At 43.1% G+C, this 19,170-nt stretch overlaps 1 protein-coding gene and 1 long non-coding RNA gene across 2 annotated transcripts in view; one reads left to right on the top strand and one right to left on the bottom strand.

Moving 5' to 3' along the window:
• Nucleotides 1-19,170, top strand: part of LOC119173000 (uncharacterized) — a 166,804-nt gene that overhangs the window by 75,656 nt on the left and 71,978 nt on the right. The gene's annotated exons all lie outside the window — the stretch shown is intronic.
• Nucleotides 2,735-6,492, bottom strand: LOC142814707 (uncharacterized). The gene is made up of 2 exons (XR_012895033.1): nt 6,245-6,492; nt 2,735-5,641 (listed from the first exon to the last, which is right to left on the bottom strand). It is a non-coding gene; the product is annotated as an uncharacterized LOC142814707 (long non-coding RNA).

The following is a 19,170-nucleotide window of genomic DNA, read 5'->3' as shown; positions in this document are numbered from 1 at the left end:
GCGCAAGCAGCAAAGCGCAATACTGCCCCCGGACCCAACCAACTAACAAACGCGATGATTCGGAATCTGGGGCCGAATTCACAAAGCTTTCCCTTTGGCTACGCATTTTCTTAGCCAAAAGTTCTCTTATCTGGAGGGATTACTATAGCGCGGGTATGAATTTAACTTATTCGGCACTTAAGAGGGCAAGGAGGACACACGATAGCCGATAAAACGACAAGGAAAGAAGGAAGTGTGTGCCGATAATATCAAGGTAGCACGCAAAGCGTCTAGCATCGAGAGTATACGATGATAGCCAATGATTTGCTGAATCTAAGTTTCAGTTCCGCGAGCGTCTGCTACAGCGCTTACGGGATGCCGCGTACGTTGTAATAGACGTTTTGGTGGGCTGTGCAAAGCCAAGCACTCGCCTTTAATTAACGACTGTAGCTAAAAAAATAATTGCTCGATGGCCTTAAGCCACAGAGCAGTCCATGCACTATCTCGCCAAGTACAAGTAAACAACACTCCAGGTGTACCACATAAATGAAACCACACATAAATCGATGCATGCAATGTTTGAAAATGTGCCTCGAATGTCTTCCTCTATTTAACGCGACCAGTTGCCTTACATTTCATTGAAGCTGCGCTGCTACTTAACTAATTCGGTGCAATCTAGCACGGTATAGTGGTGAACGTAAGGGTGTTTTGTACCTATAGTCAAAGGTAGCCTTTGTTACAATATTCTTATTACAAGACACATGAGTGACTTTGGTGCCTGCAGACGAATTGTGTGGAAATAGATAACAGCAGTAATCAAATGAAATTGTGAGCGCAATTTCGCTGGTTCCATGCACCGCAGCATTTTTATAAAGCCGGAATGCGAGAACGTGCATACGCTTACGCTTAGGTATATGTCTACGTAAAATGAGGGAGACTCGTCGGGAGGTGTCTCAGTGCTAATGCGTTTCACAAAACACGGTGCAAATATTTTGCCCAGCATTGTTTGAGTGCGCAAACGAAGCAAGGGACGTGTATACGAGTCTTGAGGTCGAGAGACGTTATCACACGTGCGAAAAGGATGAAGAAAGAGAGAGAGACTCTCGTTTCGGCTTCGTGAAAGCTTGAAATTGATAGATAATAAAGACAATTTTCTGGCCGAGCAGACGTCAGGGAAAGTCTCCGCAAAGCAGGGTCAGATGCTCGGAGAGCATAAAAAAGTGGAGTACGCGTTATATGGGAGTGACAGCCACTCAGAAAGTGAGATGAAGTGTGACTGTCCTTAGGAGTGAGAATCAATGCTAATTAAGAGAGTTGAGTTAATGAGCCAAAACTTTCCTAAATAACAATAATGGAAGCAAACTGAGCATTCATCTAGTGAAAGTGACACTAGTGACAGTGAACTAATGATAGTTGATTAGCGTTGTCACAGGCCGATATATATTTTTATTTTCTTATCTATATTTGGCAAACTATGAGAAGGTAGCGTACGTTATAGCCGGCTATCCCAACTTAATGACAGTAATGTACAAGAATAATAGCGCACGGTTATACAGTCACACGTGGCGGTTTCTATCTTCTAGTAACCTTGGGAAAACGCATTCTAACTATTTTTTCTATTTTTGACAAAGTTTCACGGGACTTTTTTGCATTTGGCTTCATTCGAAGGAATGACGATATATCAGCAATAGGGCGAACACAAGCACTGCTGCAGTGGAGGAGCGATTACAGCGCTCAACTACAATCTAGGAGGTACTTAGTTCGATTCACAGAATCACTGAGCACTTTTTTTTTCAAGAGGTTGCCCGGCCTGACATTATGCGTGGTGGCGGGTACTAGTTTTTTGAGAAGTAGGCTTTCGCACTTGCTTCTTTCACTCCCCGTTTGACCCAAAAGCGCTGTACTGTGCTCCTTCAAAAATTAAACAATTCAGGGTTCATAATTTTCTCCTCCATCCTCTCTTGTCGCAAAAGTGTCCAGTGCTGAAATACCAATATCATACCTGGTATATTACTTTTCACGTGTTTGGATATTCGACCAGCAATCAGTCTTCACGGTGTTTTGAAGAAAATCTACACATGCAGTGAGCTAACTGCTTGCAGCCAAATGGACTGCTTTGGAGGGACACGCTTTCGTGCTAATTTGGTGGGAATCATCACATGCAGCAAGACCAAAGAGCACGGACAGTTAGAGCTGACGCAAACAGAGTGATTAGTTTGTGTCTTCTCTCCCGCTATTTGTCATGCTGCACGCTTCAGTGTAATGTCGCTGTCAATGGTTAAAATGAACTATAGCAGTTAATCGAGTTCTGCTGAGAGGGTCCCCTATTGTCCAGAATGGAACAGAACAATGACAATTTGATTTGTGTGATAAAGAGATACCCTGCTTTTGGTTACTAGAATAAATTTCTAAACTGAAATTTATTTTTTATTAACAAGAGTTCCAGTGCAGATGAAAGGTGCATGGACAAAATTCGTGTATTCAGCTTGACTAGGTTTGTGACCTTAATTGTAATTGCGAACCGGTATCACAGTATGCATATATATCACACACATATACAACCACGGGTGATAGCTTGCTTATTCTGATTAAAATTGAAAGGTTGAAACCGACATATTCAACCAACGCAATGTGTACGAGATATGCCATGTAGAGTAGCTTTGCTCGAAACTAATCTTCGCAGGTTCGTTCCATTTTACCCAATTTCTTGCCCATGACTGTAGGTTGGTAAATGAAACTTCTTCGAACACACATATTCTGTGTAAGGTTACATTTATTTTTATGCAGTAAAAAACAAATTGAAATGTATAATGGCTCAAAAGAGGAATAACTAGAAACAAATTCAGCCAAATCATTACCAAACTTACTCACCAATGATAAACGGATTCTCATTTAAAAGATACATACATACATACATACATACATACATACATACATACATACATACATACATACATACATACATACATATACGCACACACACATATACATATGTACACCCATACATACATACACACACTCAGGTGTAAATATTAAAATGAATGGCTATAAAACAACAATTCTAATACACTCATTTTGAATATACTACAGAAAGTAACTTACGAGAGAAATCCACCGGCACTGTTATGTCTGAACACGGTGTTTTTCGAACCATCTCGCAAAAGCTTGATGCATAGTTTTCCGCTGCTGCCCAGTGACAAGCAGTTTTTTTAAAAAACACAAGAATAAAGCCATTGACAATGTCTTGCTAAAAAAAAGGGCTGTGCATCAATATTTTATACATGTCTGCAATATTACTCTGTTTATTTACATAGCTTGGCTCATTCACAACCCACTAACAAAGCATGTTAGGACACTTGGGCTGAAAGTTGGCACAGCGCAAGTAAATTCTAGACAATACATGAATAATACAATTATAAGCTACTAAGCTCCTTGGTGCAAACAGTGTTTATATTGACAGCTATAAGTGCCATTTCGTTTCCCCAAAACACTTCTCAAAAGTAGAATCAACTTTATTTAGCTAAAAGTTTCTATTCTGGCGTGTCGTGGTGGCTCAACGGTGGAAGTAACTCTTTCGGCCAAGAAAACAAAGACCAATTATTTTTCCAGTTCGTGAATTCACCCCATAATACCATTGAGGCAGCTGGTAGGAGTGCTTTCAGAGAGAGGAAACCACCAAATTCCCACCAGTTGTGGCATTGGGTAGCTACGTCACTTGGACAAAAATGATGAAAAACACTCCTCAAGAAGACTTCAAAGTTTGGGCATCAACACAGTTCCCATACAGCTGTCTATTAGTCTGCTTGAAAAATATTAAGTTTACTGGTGGGCAAAGACTGTACACTATGTGAGGTGATGCTCCAGTGCACTGCATGTATGTCTTGCTGCTGGCCTCAACTGCGATGTTGCTCAGCACATATGTGTAAAATAACAACTAACACTATGTCACTGCAAAGTAATTATGTGTCATTTGCATGAAACAGGGACCACAATAAAAGAACATACAAACATTTGCCTTCACAAAGTTCAATAAATGTAAATAAATTTCCACAGAGCTTTCACAGTTCATATGTGGATAGTAATACTGGTTGTAAACACATTCTTACTTCCACTAACAAACCATTTTAAGACGCCAGATTCAATATTAGAGTATACCAGCACTTTTGTAGGGCTAAACAATTGTACAGGCACCTAGAAAAACACAAGTGAATGCATGCTATAGCTACATATAAAAATAAATACTTTTATTTCTAGTCTGAGTAGAGCTGCATAGATGATAAGTCACTTGCATTACATTATGAACAAACCTATCCGAGCAAAGTATACATTTAAAAAGTTACACTTACACAGTAGATAAGTAGACTGTTGAAGGACGGATAGGCAGTGGGATAATACCCAAGCACTAAAATCTACTGTTAAGATATACTAGAAGTAGTGATGATCCTCTTCCTTCCAAATAAAATAATTCACATAGATTCACTTCCCAGAGCCTATACACTCATGGCATCATTGGTGCTATACAAATGAGTGTACACTGAAGGATTACATCGACTAAGTACATGATTACTGCATCCATGGCTTTACTTCTTGTACTACAAAGAATGCAAACACAGTTACCATTGGCGACCATAGATGCCGTGATTTCTGGCATGTAAATGTAGAGGCACGCAGGCACTTAACACACATGTTAAAAACTTCAGCTCAAAAATATTTGCCCACTAACACTACAGCAGCCTTTAAATTAGTGTCATAGTTTGGTATCTTCCATGCAAAATTTAAATAATTTCGAATGCAAGCAAATGAACTGCTGAATAATGCACTGCTAAGAAGTTAAGCAGCAGCTGCTCCTGATATCACAATGTGCTCTTTCTGCTGTTGTAAACTTTCAGCAGGAGAACAGTCACTGGCAGTCCCTTTATACTTGTTGGTCTTCTGTGCTCTGTTCTTGATACACTGTTCATGACCGTGGAGCACCGAACCCCTTGTTACTGCTGGAACTTAGAAAAATACAGATAATTGTTATAACCATGCTACATGCAAGAGTGTATAGTTGTCAATTATGTGCTCATATTTACAGATATTGTATTTTCAGAAGCAAATGACAAGCCTCAACACACACACACACACAAACAGTGAAGACTGAAAATATATTTAATATGATACAAGAGCAAAACTACAATGTTATAGATGAAGACATGAAACTTCTGACAGGCATAAAAAGCCAACAGAGTTTCTTCTATTTTGACTTTACACTAGGTGCGAGAAGTAGACCACAAATAAGTTCACTAAGAAATACAAGTTAGACTGCATTACAACACAACAGCCAATGTTCATAATTTTAAGGCTGTCTAACATAACCAGCTCACCATACCGCATATAGGAGCAAATGGGCAGTCTAGAAGACACAAAGAACTTGTGGATTATGAGTGTGCTTGTTGCTGACATCTATTATTCTAAATAAAGAAAACCTTTCGAAATTGCACTTCATCAGGGGAAATAATCATACGCAACAAACACAACATGCTCCTACAGGTGCCACCAACACTCACCATTATTGGTGATACCAGTGTCTTGCCGGATGGATATGCTGGGTCCTGCACAGAACACCAAAGGAGCGCTCCATGACTTGGCATGCATGTGTGCTGGCTGCATCGCTCTGCTGCTGAAATAGGCTAGCCACAGACAAAGAAATGAGAAGCCATGGCTTTGAAACACACTGAACGTCGCCTTTAGAGATCAACAATGCATACTTAGGTCAGGTACAATTTGTAGAAAAATATATATCACTATGCAATCGTGGTGAGCATGTTCGGCTGAAACACAAGCAACAGCACTGAAAGAGAAAAGGCTACATTAGGTAAAAGATGCAGTTACTGGCCCTATGTAATCTGAGGCTTCTTCAATAGGTCTTTCTCCTTGCAAGTTGTGAACAGCCAGGCAATTTTCACCCACTTGCTATTTCCTTCCAGAGTACTTGATCCACACAGGGAGTCACAAGCTCGAGAGCTCAATAAGGAAGCAAAGTATTTGTGTTCGTTTCAAAGCACAAGCTTTTGAGTCTCAGATTATTGGAGTTTCATTCATAAGCTGCAGGCTTCCAGCTTTCAACATTCTCAATTAACTTGCAATTAAGTTCTATAAATGTTGAATAAAAATTTTGTGTAAGAATATTACAGGTATCCACTGAAAGCAACCATGCTTGGGTTTTCAATTTGTGCACAGTAAGTGGTGTTCACGTAATCGTATGTATTAAAGAAAAACTAACCTTGCAGCCAGCCGTTAGGCAGTTTTGTGCCCTCGAAGCTCCCAAGCAGATTGCAGTCCTTCCAGATGAGGCTGCCATGCATGCTTCCACGCCACATCCGCTGAATGATAACAGTCCGAGCAGTGACATAGACTTGCACAGTTAGGGAGAACGTGTCCTTCCTATTTTTGTACAGGTGCTCCAAGTAATGATGAGGATTGATGTGCCAGAGTGTGCAACCGATGCATCACAGGACCTTAACGAACCAATCTCTGCGATCTGTGAAGAGCCAAAAACGTGATATTTAAAAACAATCATTAAAAGCACTCACTTCTAATACTTATTTGAGGAAGCTATCACTTCGTTAAAGTGACCAAAATCTGCTATATTCACTTTGAAATAAACTGAAGCCTCATGTAAAATTTACGTACCGCAATATATATGTCCTACTGAAGTATAGTACTACCACAGTGGTAATCGTCTATAGAACTAATTTTCCAAAGTAACATAAATTTTTTAAGTGCAACCTGGCTCCTGAAAAATAAATTCACATTAACTTTCCAACTATCAAACGTGGTCAATCGACAGGCCCAACCTCATAATCAAACAAGAGCTCACTTGTATCAAATCACAAAAAACTTTTATGTATTTGCTCCATAATATATGTATGTATATAACAGTAGTAGTAAATTTTTCATGCTTCAACTTACCATAGAGAAATATTACATCTGATGGGCTTAAAAACTTGCACACGTTATAGAACGGCGTGAATTATAGTACCAGTGAAATTTAGTTCTGCAAGGTGAACTCACCGATGGCAGCATTTAGTAGCCGTCGGTGTCATAAGGAACCAAGTACGGCCAACAGGCAAAGGTAATCTGCAGACTGGAAGCTGCCGATGACAGCATTGCAGGGCTGGCCAGGCGTGCACGTCCATTGATAAAGTGTAAGAACTGGCCATGACCGGCTTTTGTCAAGGCTCTAGTGCCGTGCAAAACGATGGCCAGACGAACTCGGAAACCTGTAGTTAGGCGATATTGGCCTACAACTTCATTCAAAGCAAGGCACCGGTGAAATCTTTGCTTTTTTGGGGGGGCTGGAGGGAAGCTTGACGTTCACGGGCTCTCGCTGCCACATAGAACTCTCAATTTGTTACCGAAGAACAGTCTAGGCGCGCTTCCAAAGTAACACGATCCACAACAGAATGTAGCATCTCGCAGTTTTGGTTGATCACATCACAGCGCTAGGACTATGGTTATCACAAAAAGGAGAAGTGACGACTTAACAAACAAAAGCGCCAAGCTGCCCCACAACGACTTCGCAGGGCAAAACAGTTATCAACGCTGTCTTTTAATTTTCGGTCACACGAGCACAGCTTGTTCACAAGTCTTGGAACGTCAACACAGCACCACTGTTCACAACGAACATCGTTTCACTCCCGAACAGTACATTGCTCTCAAGTAAATAGAAGCGTACGGGCTAACTAGTGGCGAAGCAAGAACCGAGCGCGTAGTTCATACGTTTCCGTACGTACTTGGGGTCACTCAAGTAACGTGTCAAAACGCTGTCAATCCGAAATGTCGCACAGCACGAAACTGAGAGACTGGAAAGTCAAGCGAACGAACTGTTACCGGCACACAAACACACATTGCAGGCTTCTCGAGTGCTAGTTGCCGTCGATACATCGACGCCGATCCCCGCTTGATAACCACACCGACGCACAGGCTTCGCTGCGCTTCACCGTACACCATTGCACTGCCACAGCTTTCCGCACTGCTTACACGCACCAAAAGAGCTGCTGTAATGACAACGCATCCGGTCAAACACTGAAGTAACTCGTGCGAGAAGCGTTTGCTGAAAGTCGCACCGACCGATATGCTGTTTACGACGCCATGTTGTTTTCGACAACTGCGCAGCACATAAGATGATAAGAGAGCTCTTAGAAAGTTCTTGCACTATTTTCACGGCGGGACAAAATTTTCTCTTACGTGCGAGGGGGGTGATATGACGAACAGGACAGGCGTGCCAGATGAAAGAAGTGTTTTGGCAACGTCACGGAGTGAGCTGATATAGAGGGTATTGCTTCACAACCAATCAGAAGCTGTGCCTGTCGGCCAAGCCGTCGTCTGCTCGCGTTTGTCGTCTGCTTCGATCAGAGCATCAGAGCATGCGACAGGGGATTCGCCTTCGCAACGCTATTATTCTCAGGTGAAGTGGTCGCTACGTGGCACAAAATACATGTCAGTGGCTCGCTCTACCTTTGAATAATGTTCGTGCGCCAAGTTAAATGGCTGGTATTTGACGCAGGGATGAATTCATGCAAGGTTTGCTCCAGAATCGTGAGGGTTTGCATATTTTCGGTGTCATACAAAGTTACTAGGGTCATTTCATTCCGATTGCTTGCCATAATATCACGGTCCATATCGGTGTCTGAACAGTGAAGGTGAAGATGCATGATTTGTTTGTAGTTCCATGCGTAATCACGCGCACCCCTGATACGCTTTGGTTTACAAAGTACGCTTTGTTCTAGATCGTCCCAAGGTGTATCGACAGCTGTATTTCAGAGATCGCAACCTATGGACAGTTAGAGCCAATGAAAGTACACTAGAGCACAAACTTTAGGAACCACTCACTGAAAACTTCCGCTCATTTTTATTTCCAATAGCGTGCAAAGAATGTGCTCCCATTAACCTCTTTGGTGGTAATTTCCACCAATGAGGCAAGGATCTCGAGTCGCACTTTTAATTGGATGAGATGGGGCACAACACAACAACATAACAAATAAGGTTGATTCTATGTCATGTCGCGTTCGAATGCACTGACCATTCACGCATAACATTGGTTTCCATCCAAGCACAAATCTTTACATGCGTAGTTTTATGCCAATGACGCCCAATAGAATTCTTCAATTACTGCGACTTCGAACTTATTGGACGGTGGTGGTTGTCAACACCATCCACTGCGTACAAGGTAAACAACACGCGAAGCTCAAAGCGCCAAAAGAAATAAAAATGCACCAGCAGTCATCAGGCAGCCCTTAATGGGCGTGAATTAACTCAAAACCAGCCAGGGCACCAAAGTATACCGCTGCGGCAGCAGGTTCTAAGTAGCCACATTGTTCCTAAGAGTGGTCCCGACCACTCTTGAGATTTTCTCTCAGCCATGCTGTTTTTACACACAATTTCGCTTCGTGAATCCACTTACGAGCACTTTTCGGTGACGTAAGCAAATATAGCAACTGCATCACCATCGCTGACATGTTCCCGGGCAGTCACAGCGCGCTTTATTTGCAGCGGCCGATGTGACAACGATGGCCTCTTACGACGTTTTTTCGTTTCGTGAATCGACTTACGCATCAAAATTTCTCTTGCGCAAAAATGTTTTCGTAAGTGAGTTTTGTGAATCCGGGTTCTGAGCGATGAACACCTGGAACAACTTACTTGGTATTTTAATGAACACGTATGGGAGAAGGGCGTGGTTCCTCAACATTAAAAGGAAGCCAAAATTATTCTTTTTCGGAAGGTAGGAAAAACACCCGACCTACAAAATCTAATTCCAATATCAGTAGTATCTCGTTTTTGCAAATTATTCGGCAAGTTGATTCACACACGTCTCACCACTTGCATTTAAGATCAGAGCCTTTTGCCAACAAGCATGTTTGGATTTCGCCAACATTTGTCAACGCGGGACGTCTTTCTTCTACTTCGGGAAGAGGTACTCTGCAATAGCACGGTTGGTGCAGAACATCTCGTCGTAGCTCTTGATTTGAAAAGTGTATTTGACACTATGTCGCAAGAGCTCATCTTATCTGAGCTAAATGACATCGGTTTGGGGCAAAAGATATATGTATACGTTCGCTCTTTTCTAACCTTTCGCACAGCTACAATAGGCCTAGGCAATACACGCTTAGATTCGTTTCCAATGCCCAATTAGGGGAACACCACAAGGGGCCATACTATCTCCTTTTCTCTTCAACATAGGAATGAGACGCTTAGCAAGAAGACTAGACAGTGTTTCAGGGCTAGGGTACGCGTTCTAAGCGGATGATATTACCCTATGGGCAAACAGTGGCTCTCTGGGAGAAAAAGAGCAAATTCTACAAGGCGCAGTGACCGCTATTGACGACTTCGCTTATCAGAGCGGAATGAGCTGTTGTCCCGATAAATGTGAATTTAATAGAATCCGAGGCAGAGGCCGCCGCATTCACGAGCCGGTCAACTTCTTTCTAGCAGACCACAAGATAAAAAAGGTACAGAAACTGTGAGTCCTCGGACTGTGGCTACAAAGCAACAAGCGAGTGGACCACACAATAAAACCCTCAGAACAATGGTAAAGCAGATCTCCCGTATAATTTATAGAGTCACCTATCACCGAAAAGGTTTCAAGGAAGCTGAGACGCTGCGGCTGGTTCAGGCTTTTGCCCTCAGTCGGCTAACATATAGTCTTCCTTTTCAGCAGATCAATAAAACCGATTTAAAGGCCCTAGACGCGTTGATAGGAACATCGTACAAGGTGGCTCTCGGCCTACCACTTGGAACGTTCACAGAACGTTTCGAAGTCCTTGGTATACGCAATCATTATGAGGAGTTACGCGCAGCGGTGCTCATTTCTCAGCGGGAGGAGCTTAACTTAACTACTACTGGGAGAAAATTGCTACGCCATGTAGGTTACCCAGCCCGTCCTCAGTATGCGGGAGAGGACCTGGAGTCTATGGCTAAACAGCTACGCGAAAAGCTTCCAGTATCCCCTATCCCAAAACACATGAGCCCCCGATGTCACAAAGGTCGTGGGACTGCACGAGCTCGCAAGTTACAGTGGCAATTCGGGAACAATCCGGACACGGTGTACACCGATGTCACCCTATGCGGCACAAACAAGTACGCGCTCGCAGTCGTAGGAGCGGCCCCGGGTCAAGGCCTTTTGACTTGCGCCACGACACGAGCCGCGTCCGCGAATAGCGCTGAGGCTTTAGCTATCGCGCTTGCTATTAAAGCTAAGGATGTTCTGGGACGATCGTTCCTTGTTCTCGCCGATTCAATAGTCGCATGTAGACTCCTTCTCACGGGAAAGCTACCACGCAACACCATTCGCCTATTAGGACCAGATCTAACGCAGGACCATGCTATTATCTGGTGCCCGGGTCACGCAGGCCCCGATGGCAATGAGAGAGTGGACGGCGCAAATCGTGCTTTACCCAACCGAGTGGCCTACCACTCCAACGACAGTTCTTTTTACCACGAGATATCTTTGAAAACCAACGGCTTGAGCGACGAAGATACAGTGCACCACACACAGCTTTACTCGGCCGGAATTCTTAGGACTGGCGCCGTATACAAATCTTTCGTTCAAGATTGCCATTCACCCTGCGATATACAGCGATAGTGGTCCGTAGTGCGGAGGCAGGCCCACTCTCGCCCACTTAACGTGGGATTGTCGGAACAGGTCAACCGAAATTAACTCGTTGCAAATAGCTGACAAAACTTCCGCAAGGAAGCAGTGGGAGACTTTGCTCACCAGCGAGGATCTGGGAGTGCAACTAGCGCTCCTCGACCAGGCGCAGCAGGCCGCTAAAGCCAGTGAAGGCCTGGAATAGGGGCTTCACCCACATGCTCCCGGTATCTTTCTTTCCTTGTTTTTTTTACCATATGCATATTCAATACAGGAAAACCAACATCCTGCCCTTCTAGCTCAAGAAAAATGAGCTGCATAGACATCGTTTTTATCAACCTCTGTTTTTCTGGATTTTAACTGAGGTGTCCCAAATGACCCATATGAAAGCGATCAAAGTCCCATACTAATAAGCCAAACAACATCACCTCAAGCCATTCAACAAAAATCATGACGTTGGAAGCTTCATTTACCGGGCTGGACCCTTTTCCAAAAAAAGAAAAAAAAGGCTTGCCTCGGAAAACTAGCGACAGAGGGCCTCAACATAGAAGAACTAAATGATTGTATTACAAACTGCATCGTAAAGCTGCCCCGCTATCTACCCTAAGACATCTGGGCTCGCGAAAGAAAATCGCAGAACATGGTACACATACGAATGCAGAGAAGCTCAAAAGAAGCAAAATAGGGCCTGGGAGACCTTTCGCGGGTACCCAACACCGGAAAACTTTGTAAGTTTTGAAAAAAGCTAGAGCAAAGGCCAGATACATCTTTCGCAATGCTGAAAAAGCATAGTGGCAAAAATACACCTCTTCCATAAACAGCACCACCACGTCAAAAGAAATGTGGGAACGGGTACGGACAGACAAGTATTGAAGAACAGGCGAATATTCTAGGTGAATTCTTCTGTGCTGTTTCGAGCTGATCACATTGTACACATTATTTCTGAAATAGAAGCACACAACCGAAAAACAAAGGCTTCCAACAAGTGGAAATGCAAACGAATCATACAACCACTTAATTACCTATCAAGAAATACGCACAGTATTGACTCCAGGCAAGCAATCGGCACCGGGACCTGAAGAGATACACTACTGAATGTAAGGCCATCTCACTGAACCCGCCATTGCAATACTTTGCATTCTTCAGCCAAGTGTAGATATCCAGAAAGTTACCTGAAGCGTAGAAGAAGGCCATCATCATACCCTTTTAGAAACCGGGAAAGCCACCAACCAATGGTAACAGCTACAGACCGATTGCTCTAACCAGCTGTCTTGCAAAGTCCTTCGAAAGTTTTGTTCATAGTAGGCTGTCATTCTTCTTAGAATCACGCAAACTCCTCAATATTCATCAGTGCGGTTTAAAAAAAAAATCATGCTTCACAACCGACCACCTTGTACGACTCGAACTCCGCCCGTGAAGTGTTCATACACAAAAAAAGTTGTTTGGCCGTCTTTTTTGAGTTACAAAGGGCATAAGGCAACCCCTGGAGGTTCAAAATCCTCAAGCACTCGGCTGAGCTAGGAATCCGTGGAAAGATGTTGAACTGCTTCAAAGACTTCCTATCAAACGGTTCATTCCAGGTGCGCCTAGGCTCAACACTATCGAAAAGTATCACTCAGGAAAATGAAGTGCCACAAGGGTACATTATAAGCACAACACTATTTGTCATAAAAACGAACTCGATCAGCAAAGTATTAACCAAGTCCATCATATACTCACTCTACGTCGATAACCTCCATATAGCTAGCACATCCTGTTTACATCAATGTATGAAAGACAAGTGAAGTTAGCGATAAACAAACAAACAACATGGGCACACAGAAATGGTTCCTGCTTTTCCGCACAGAAACCGTGGCCATTCTCTTCTCTATAAAACGAGGCATACATGCAGACCCTACCTTACACCGAAATCAGACCGAATTACCAGTAAAGAAACAACACAAGTTCTTTGGTATAGTATCTGATAAGAAGCTTACATTCCTTCCACACATAAAAGCGTTAAAGAAAATAGCATCCCAATCTATCAATATAATGAAGGTCCTGTCACGCAAACGCTGGGTTTCAGATAAGACAGGCCTACCACAAATTTACTGCTCTGTTGTAGGGTCCTGCCTAGAATATAGTAGTATATTAAATGGCTCAGCGAGAAAATTGCATCTGAAACTGCAGGATCCGGTACACAATCAAGGTCAGTGTCTCGCAACCCGTGCATTCAGGATGTCAACTATAACAAGTCTGTATTTAGAAGCTAATTAACCACCACTTGCCGACAGAATAATCATGCACACCTGCTCATACGTCCTAAAGATTTGATCATTGCCCAACCGCCCTTGTCACCCTATAGTAACTCAATGCCCATCCAGAACACTATTTATTAACAAACCCAAAGCAATTAGGCCGCTCCTTCTCACATTTGAAGAGAAGTGCCGAGATATAATTATAAAAGACACGTTGCCGATACTTGCTCAGAGACCCAATGCACTACCGCCTCGGTACTGCCTCCCCTCTGTGTGCGACTTCACCCTGACTCAATTTAAAAAAAAACACCACGCGAGCATATACTGCAATAATTCCTAGCACTTCTGGCAACAATAACGAGACACACAGCATTTTACACCGATGGTTCCAAATTGACACGATATAATGGAAGTGTGGTAATCCACACTCATGGGAAACATACAGTTCGGCTACCGCAATGCGCATCCGTATTCATCGCAGAACGCTACGCTGTCTCAATAGTTGTGAAAAAAAATTAAATTAGTGAGAACAGTATACGCACACTCAATATACGCAGACTCAATAGGCATACTAAAACCTGTTAGTCCGTGATATGCGTGTGTACCAATATTAAGTGAGATCCTACACAACATAATGACAGTTATTGAACAGGGACGCAACATAAAGCTTTGCTGGGTACCGAGCCACGTTGGAATCTGTAGAAACGAGACGGCAGATGAATGCAGAAGAAGGTTGACATAAAGAAGTAAAGAACGTCAGCTTTCCCTACAAAGATGTCATAAAATCAGTACACCGCTAACTCAGAAATGCATGGCAAGCTAGATGGTACTCAGAAGCAGAAACCAAGCTCCACCTGTTGAAACCCACCTTAGAAGAATGGAAGTCCTGCTCACACCGAGAACGGTTCATATGAGTAGTTTTATGTCGTTTACGCATTGGACGCAAACACCTCACACAATTACTTACTAGCTAAAGAGGAAAAACCTTCTCTGTCGGAAATGCGGAGGTGAGCTATCAGTAAATCATATTTTACTGTCATGTACTAAACTAGAAGAATTACAAAAAAATTGACAGATCCCACGTATAGTGGGAATCGATGATATGCGAAGCACGAATGACGAAGGTTGATATGTCCCTCTAAAATCAGCACAAAGATATGAGTTGGAGGTAAACGATGCCGTACATGATTTCTGTGTCATGATTGTCGTATTTGGATGTGCCGTTTACCTTCGTCATATATTCACGCCACGTGATACCCAATTTAGCAAATGGGGAGCTAGCGAAACGGTCGCGAGCACGTATGAGCGTCTTATGCTGTCATTTTCTTACATGACACGCGTGTCAAGATTATCATGTTAGCACCAATCATTTATTTTGTCATGTAAGAAAGTTTCGGAACACCACATTTTGTATATGTGGAGCTAGCAAAACGTCCGTGAGCGCATCATAAAGGGCCTTATACACTCCGTTGTAGCGTTGACGTGCGCGCACGCTGGCCACAGCGACGCAACGTTAGCAAAACGCAACCACTCTATAGTCTGATAGCAGGCGTGACCAGCGTTTGTCGGTGTGGCCCGAAGGCAACCGGCGCGAAATGCTACAATTTGAATTTCGCGCCGATGCGTTACCCAAACAACACTGCGTCCTCCTTTTTTGTGACGCAAGGACGCTGGATGCGGTGAAATGTACATAAGTCGAAGCAACGTATCGTGGTGCGCGCCTGCGAGTATATCGCAGCACTGGCGCCTGGCCGGTGTGACGCGACAAAATAAACGCCGATGAGCACGCGCACCGCGTCACGTCGAAATGTATTGGCGCTTTGACTGTGGCATAGAGTCATGTTCTCACGTGACACGAATCTCATGATTATCATGTTCGCACCAGTCACATCTCTTCGTCATTCATTGGCGTCACGTAATACCGAACTTGGCTTATATGAACCTAGCGAAACAGCCGCCAGCGCATCATGAGTGTCACATGTAGCCATTTTGTTACATGACAAGCATTTCATAACTATCATGTTTGCGTCAGTCACATACCTTCGTTATCCATTCACGTACTGCAATATCAAATTAGGTATATGCGATGCTAGTGAAATGGCCGCGAGCGCATCATGAGCGTGGCATATAGTCATGTTAACACATGACACGCATGTCACGATTTTCATGTTAGGGCCCGTCGTTTGTGTTCACCATACACATTTGTGTTCGCCATACCATACCAGTTTTGCAAGATGTCATGTGAACAAAACCACCACAAGAACTGCAGGATCATGAAATGTGAATCATGATAATCACGACATATATGCCGTGATTTTCATGTTATGGCTAGTGTAATATGTTCTTCACACAGTCATGTTGTGCCATACCAAGTTTGGTATCAATACCATTACGGGAACGGCCAGGAGAGCTAAAAGTCGTAGGCGGCTAGATAGATAGATAGATAGATAGATAGATAGATAGATAGATAGATAGATAGATAGATAGATAGATAGATAGATAGATAGATATATAGATAGATAGATAGATATATAGATAGATAGATGGATAGATAGATAGATAGATAGATAGATGGATAGATAGATAGATAGATAGATAGATAGATAGATAGATAGATAGATAGATAGATAGATAGATAGATAGATAGATAGATAGATAGATAGATAGATAGATAGATACGCTCAAAGTCACCGAAGCTTGCTTAGAAATGCTTCGCATTTAAAAGCATTTTATCAAATTTTACCATGAATATATACCTCTTCATCCTGCATTGATTTTAGGGGAAGGCGCGCTTGTTGATAACTCAGAAGTTTTTAGCTTCCAAAAAGAAGCAGGTTTCTTAGAGAAATTCTAAAGTTATACACTGCATCGTCCAAATACACAGGAACACCTCGTAGGGCTTCCCACTTTTGAGAAGACGATCGAGGTTTTTTAGACCTGGTTGGTATATTCGAGGCCCTTGTCTAGGCAATGACTCGGCGAGGCATTCCAGCATTTTAAGAGAATCATACCATGCGTTTGGTGCATGATGGCCGAAGCTCGCTCTGCACCATAAAAAATCAAACGAAACGAAACCAAACCAAAACAAGTGGGCAATGCTATTGAGGTATATGCCGGCGGTGGCCAGTCTTGTGTCTTCGTCCTATTCGCTCAAGACACTCACGAGTCCGTAGGTAGCCAGCCATTCGACGACGTCGTGATAATCAGTGCCGCTGAATATGGGAGGGTATCGCTGATTAACCACGTCGGAGCAGACGATGGCTTAGGGAGCCAGAGGTGGTGGGCTTGTGGCAGATTCAGTGGTCATTGCGGCAGGTAGAGTCTGGCTTCGTAACTCCAGGATTGTGAGGATACCTGAAAAGTCCACCAAATATAATGAAGAACTGAGACAACTAGACCTCTTATTTGAGACCAAATAGGAGTGTAGGCCAGACAAGCGAAAGCAATGACAGTGTCCGGGCCGAGCGCCTCCTGCTCAGCGCTGACGATGTGTTTGCCGAGCTTCGCAAGACCCACTACTTCTTCATTACAGTTCCTATTGTTTAAGAAAGTACTTTGTCTTCTTATACATTCATGTGAAGATAAAGAGTTCATCCAGAGAAAGTGCCACGGGCGCACGTCCATGCGTCCTATTTTTTCCTAGGCGAGTTCACAGTTTGACCCTCCTCCCGCAGGCATCTTTCATTGCATGGTGCCCCACCTATTTCATTGCATGGTGCGCATTGCGAGTAGGTTGATCAGGGGTGGTAGCGCAGTACAGAAATAACAACGAAAGTAAGACAAATTAGACACAACACTGTGCTAATTAACAATTGCTTTGTTTTGCAACGAAGAATGTTGATGGTGATGATGAGTGAAGTTTAACGTCCCCAAACCACCATATGACTATGAAAGACGCAGTATTAGACGGCTCCGGAAATTTCAACCACCTGGGGTTACTTAACGTGCGCTAAAACCTAAACACATGGTCCTACAGCCTGTTTGCCTCCACCGAAAATGCCGCTGCCGAAGCCGGGATTCAATCCCGAAAACTGCGATCAGCAGCCGAGTACCTTAGCCACTAGGCCATGGCAGAGGGGTATTTGCGTGAATAATTTGAAGAGATAACTGCAATAACACATTTTTAGCTAGTTGGCTGTTCATAGCGAAGCGCAAGCAGCACGTATTGACGAGAAAGGACTGACAGAAGACAGAATCCTTCTTTGTGTTTGGCCGTTCTCGTCAGTACGCGCTGTATTCACCTCGAATTGGAAGACAGAGCGAAAATTTTTATTTTGGCAGGTGGCAGCCAAAAAGACATTATTGCAGCTTCGTAAAAACTGCCAAAGCACTAGAGCTGTGTGGAAACATGAATCCAGATGTTGCTTCGAGAGGTTTACGAAGAAGTAACAATGACTGTTTGCACGTATTCTTTAGCGCGAGGGCCTAAAACGAAGGGTTCTTTGGTGGGCTAGGTGATTCATGAACATTGTGGCGAAACAGTGCAGACGATGGGAAAAATATAAACAGGACACGTCACCATGTCTTTTTACAAATTTCTTCCCGTCGTCCGCTCTGTTTTGCCATAATGTGCTTGAGGAAGGTGTGCCGTGTAGAGTAATGATGTTCGAGAAAGCGACAGAGCAAAAACCTGCTGCCGCAAATTCGCAAGGAAAGTTACATTTGTTTTAAATAATTACCCTATGTAGACGCAAAGTTTGGAGCAAGTTCAAGTATTCTAAGAGATCTAAAAAGTTTAGGTTTAAGAGTATTTTCTCGTAATAGGAACTTCATTATTAACTCCCACAGCCAGCAGTGCGATATACATCGGCAAACATATCGACGTGTACGAGGCCATCAGCCTTAGCACATAGCGGGTACGTCATGTTCAAACTTTTCGGAAATTGCTCACATTTCACTTGTTGTCAACGTGTATAAAAGCAGGGATACCCTGTATATTCAAAAAGGAAAACATGGGCGATCCCATTATCATAGGTATCAGTATAACATAAAAGTGAAAAGCGTCTTCAGAGAAGTAGCGCTCCCGAGAGTTTGTACAATGTCTATTGGTGTGTGGAAGCTATAGCACCGTTTTACGAGAAGGCACCACGTTGACGCCTTGTGACACACCTACATCCCGACAATTAACACCCTTGATTATGGTTTAACCAATGGAGTAGATGAATTTGTTGAATATACTGTGATCTCTCACGTGTACGTTCGTCGGTTTAACTGAGGTTTCAGAATAACAAACTTCAAGAAAATCTCTGAAGTTTTTCTCAACACACCATGAAAAATATTTTATTTAAGCAAACATGTTAATAGTGAGCACATAGTCATCAC

The sequence above is a fragment of the Rhipicephalus microplus genome, chromosome 4 (genome assembly GCF_043290135.1).
Source record: "Rhipicephalus microplus isolate Deutch F79 chromosome 4, USDA_Rmic, whole genome shotgun sequence".
In the NCBI taxonomy this organism is placed as follows: domain Eukaryota; kingdom Metazoa; phylum Arthropoda; class Arachnida; order Ixodida; family Ixodidae; genus Rhipicephalus; species Rhipicephalus microplus.
The sequence above is the reverse complement of the archived record's forward strand: the minus strand, read 5'-3'. Positions and strand labels throughout refer to the sequence as shown.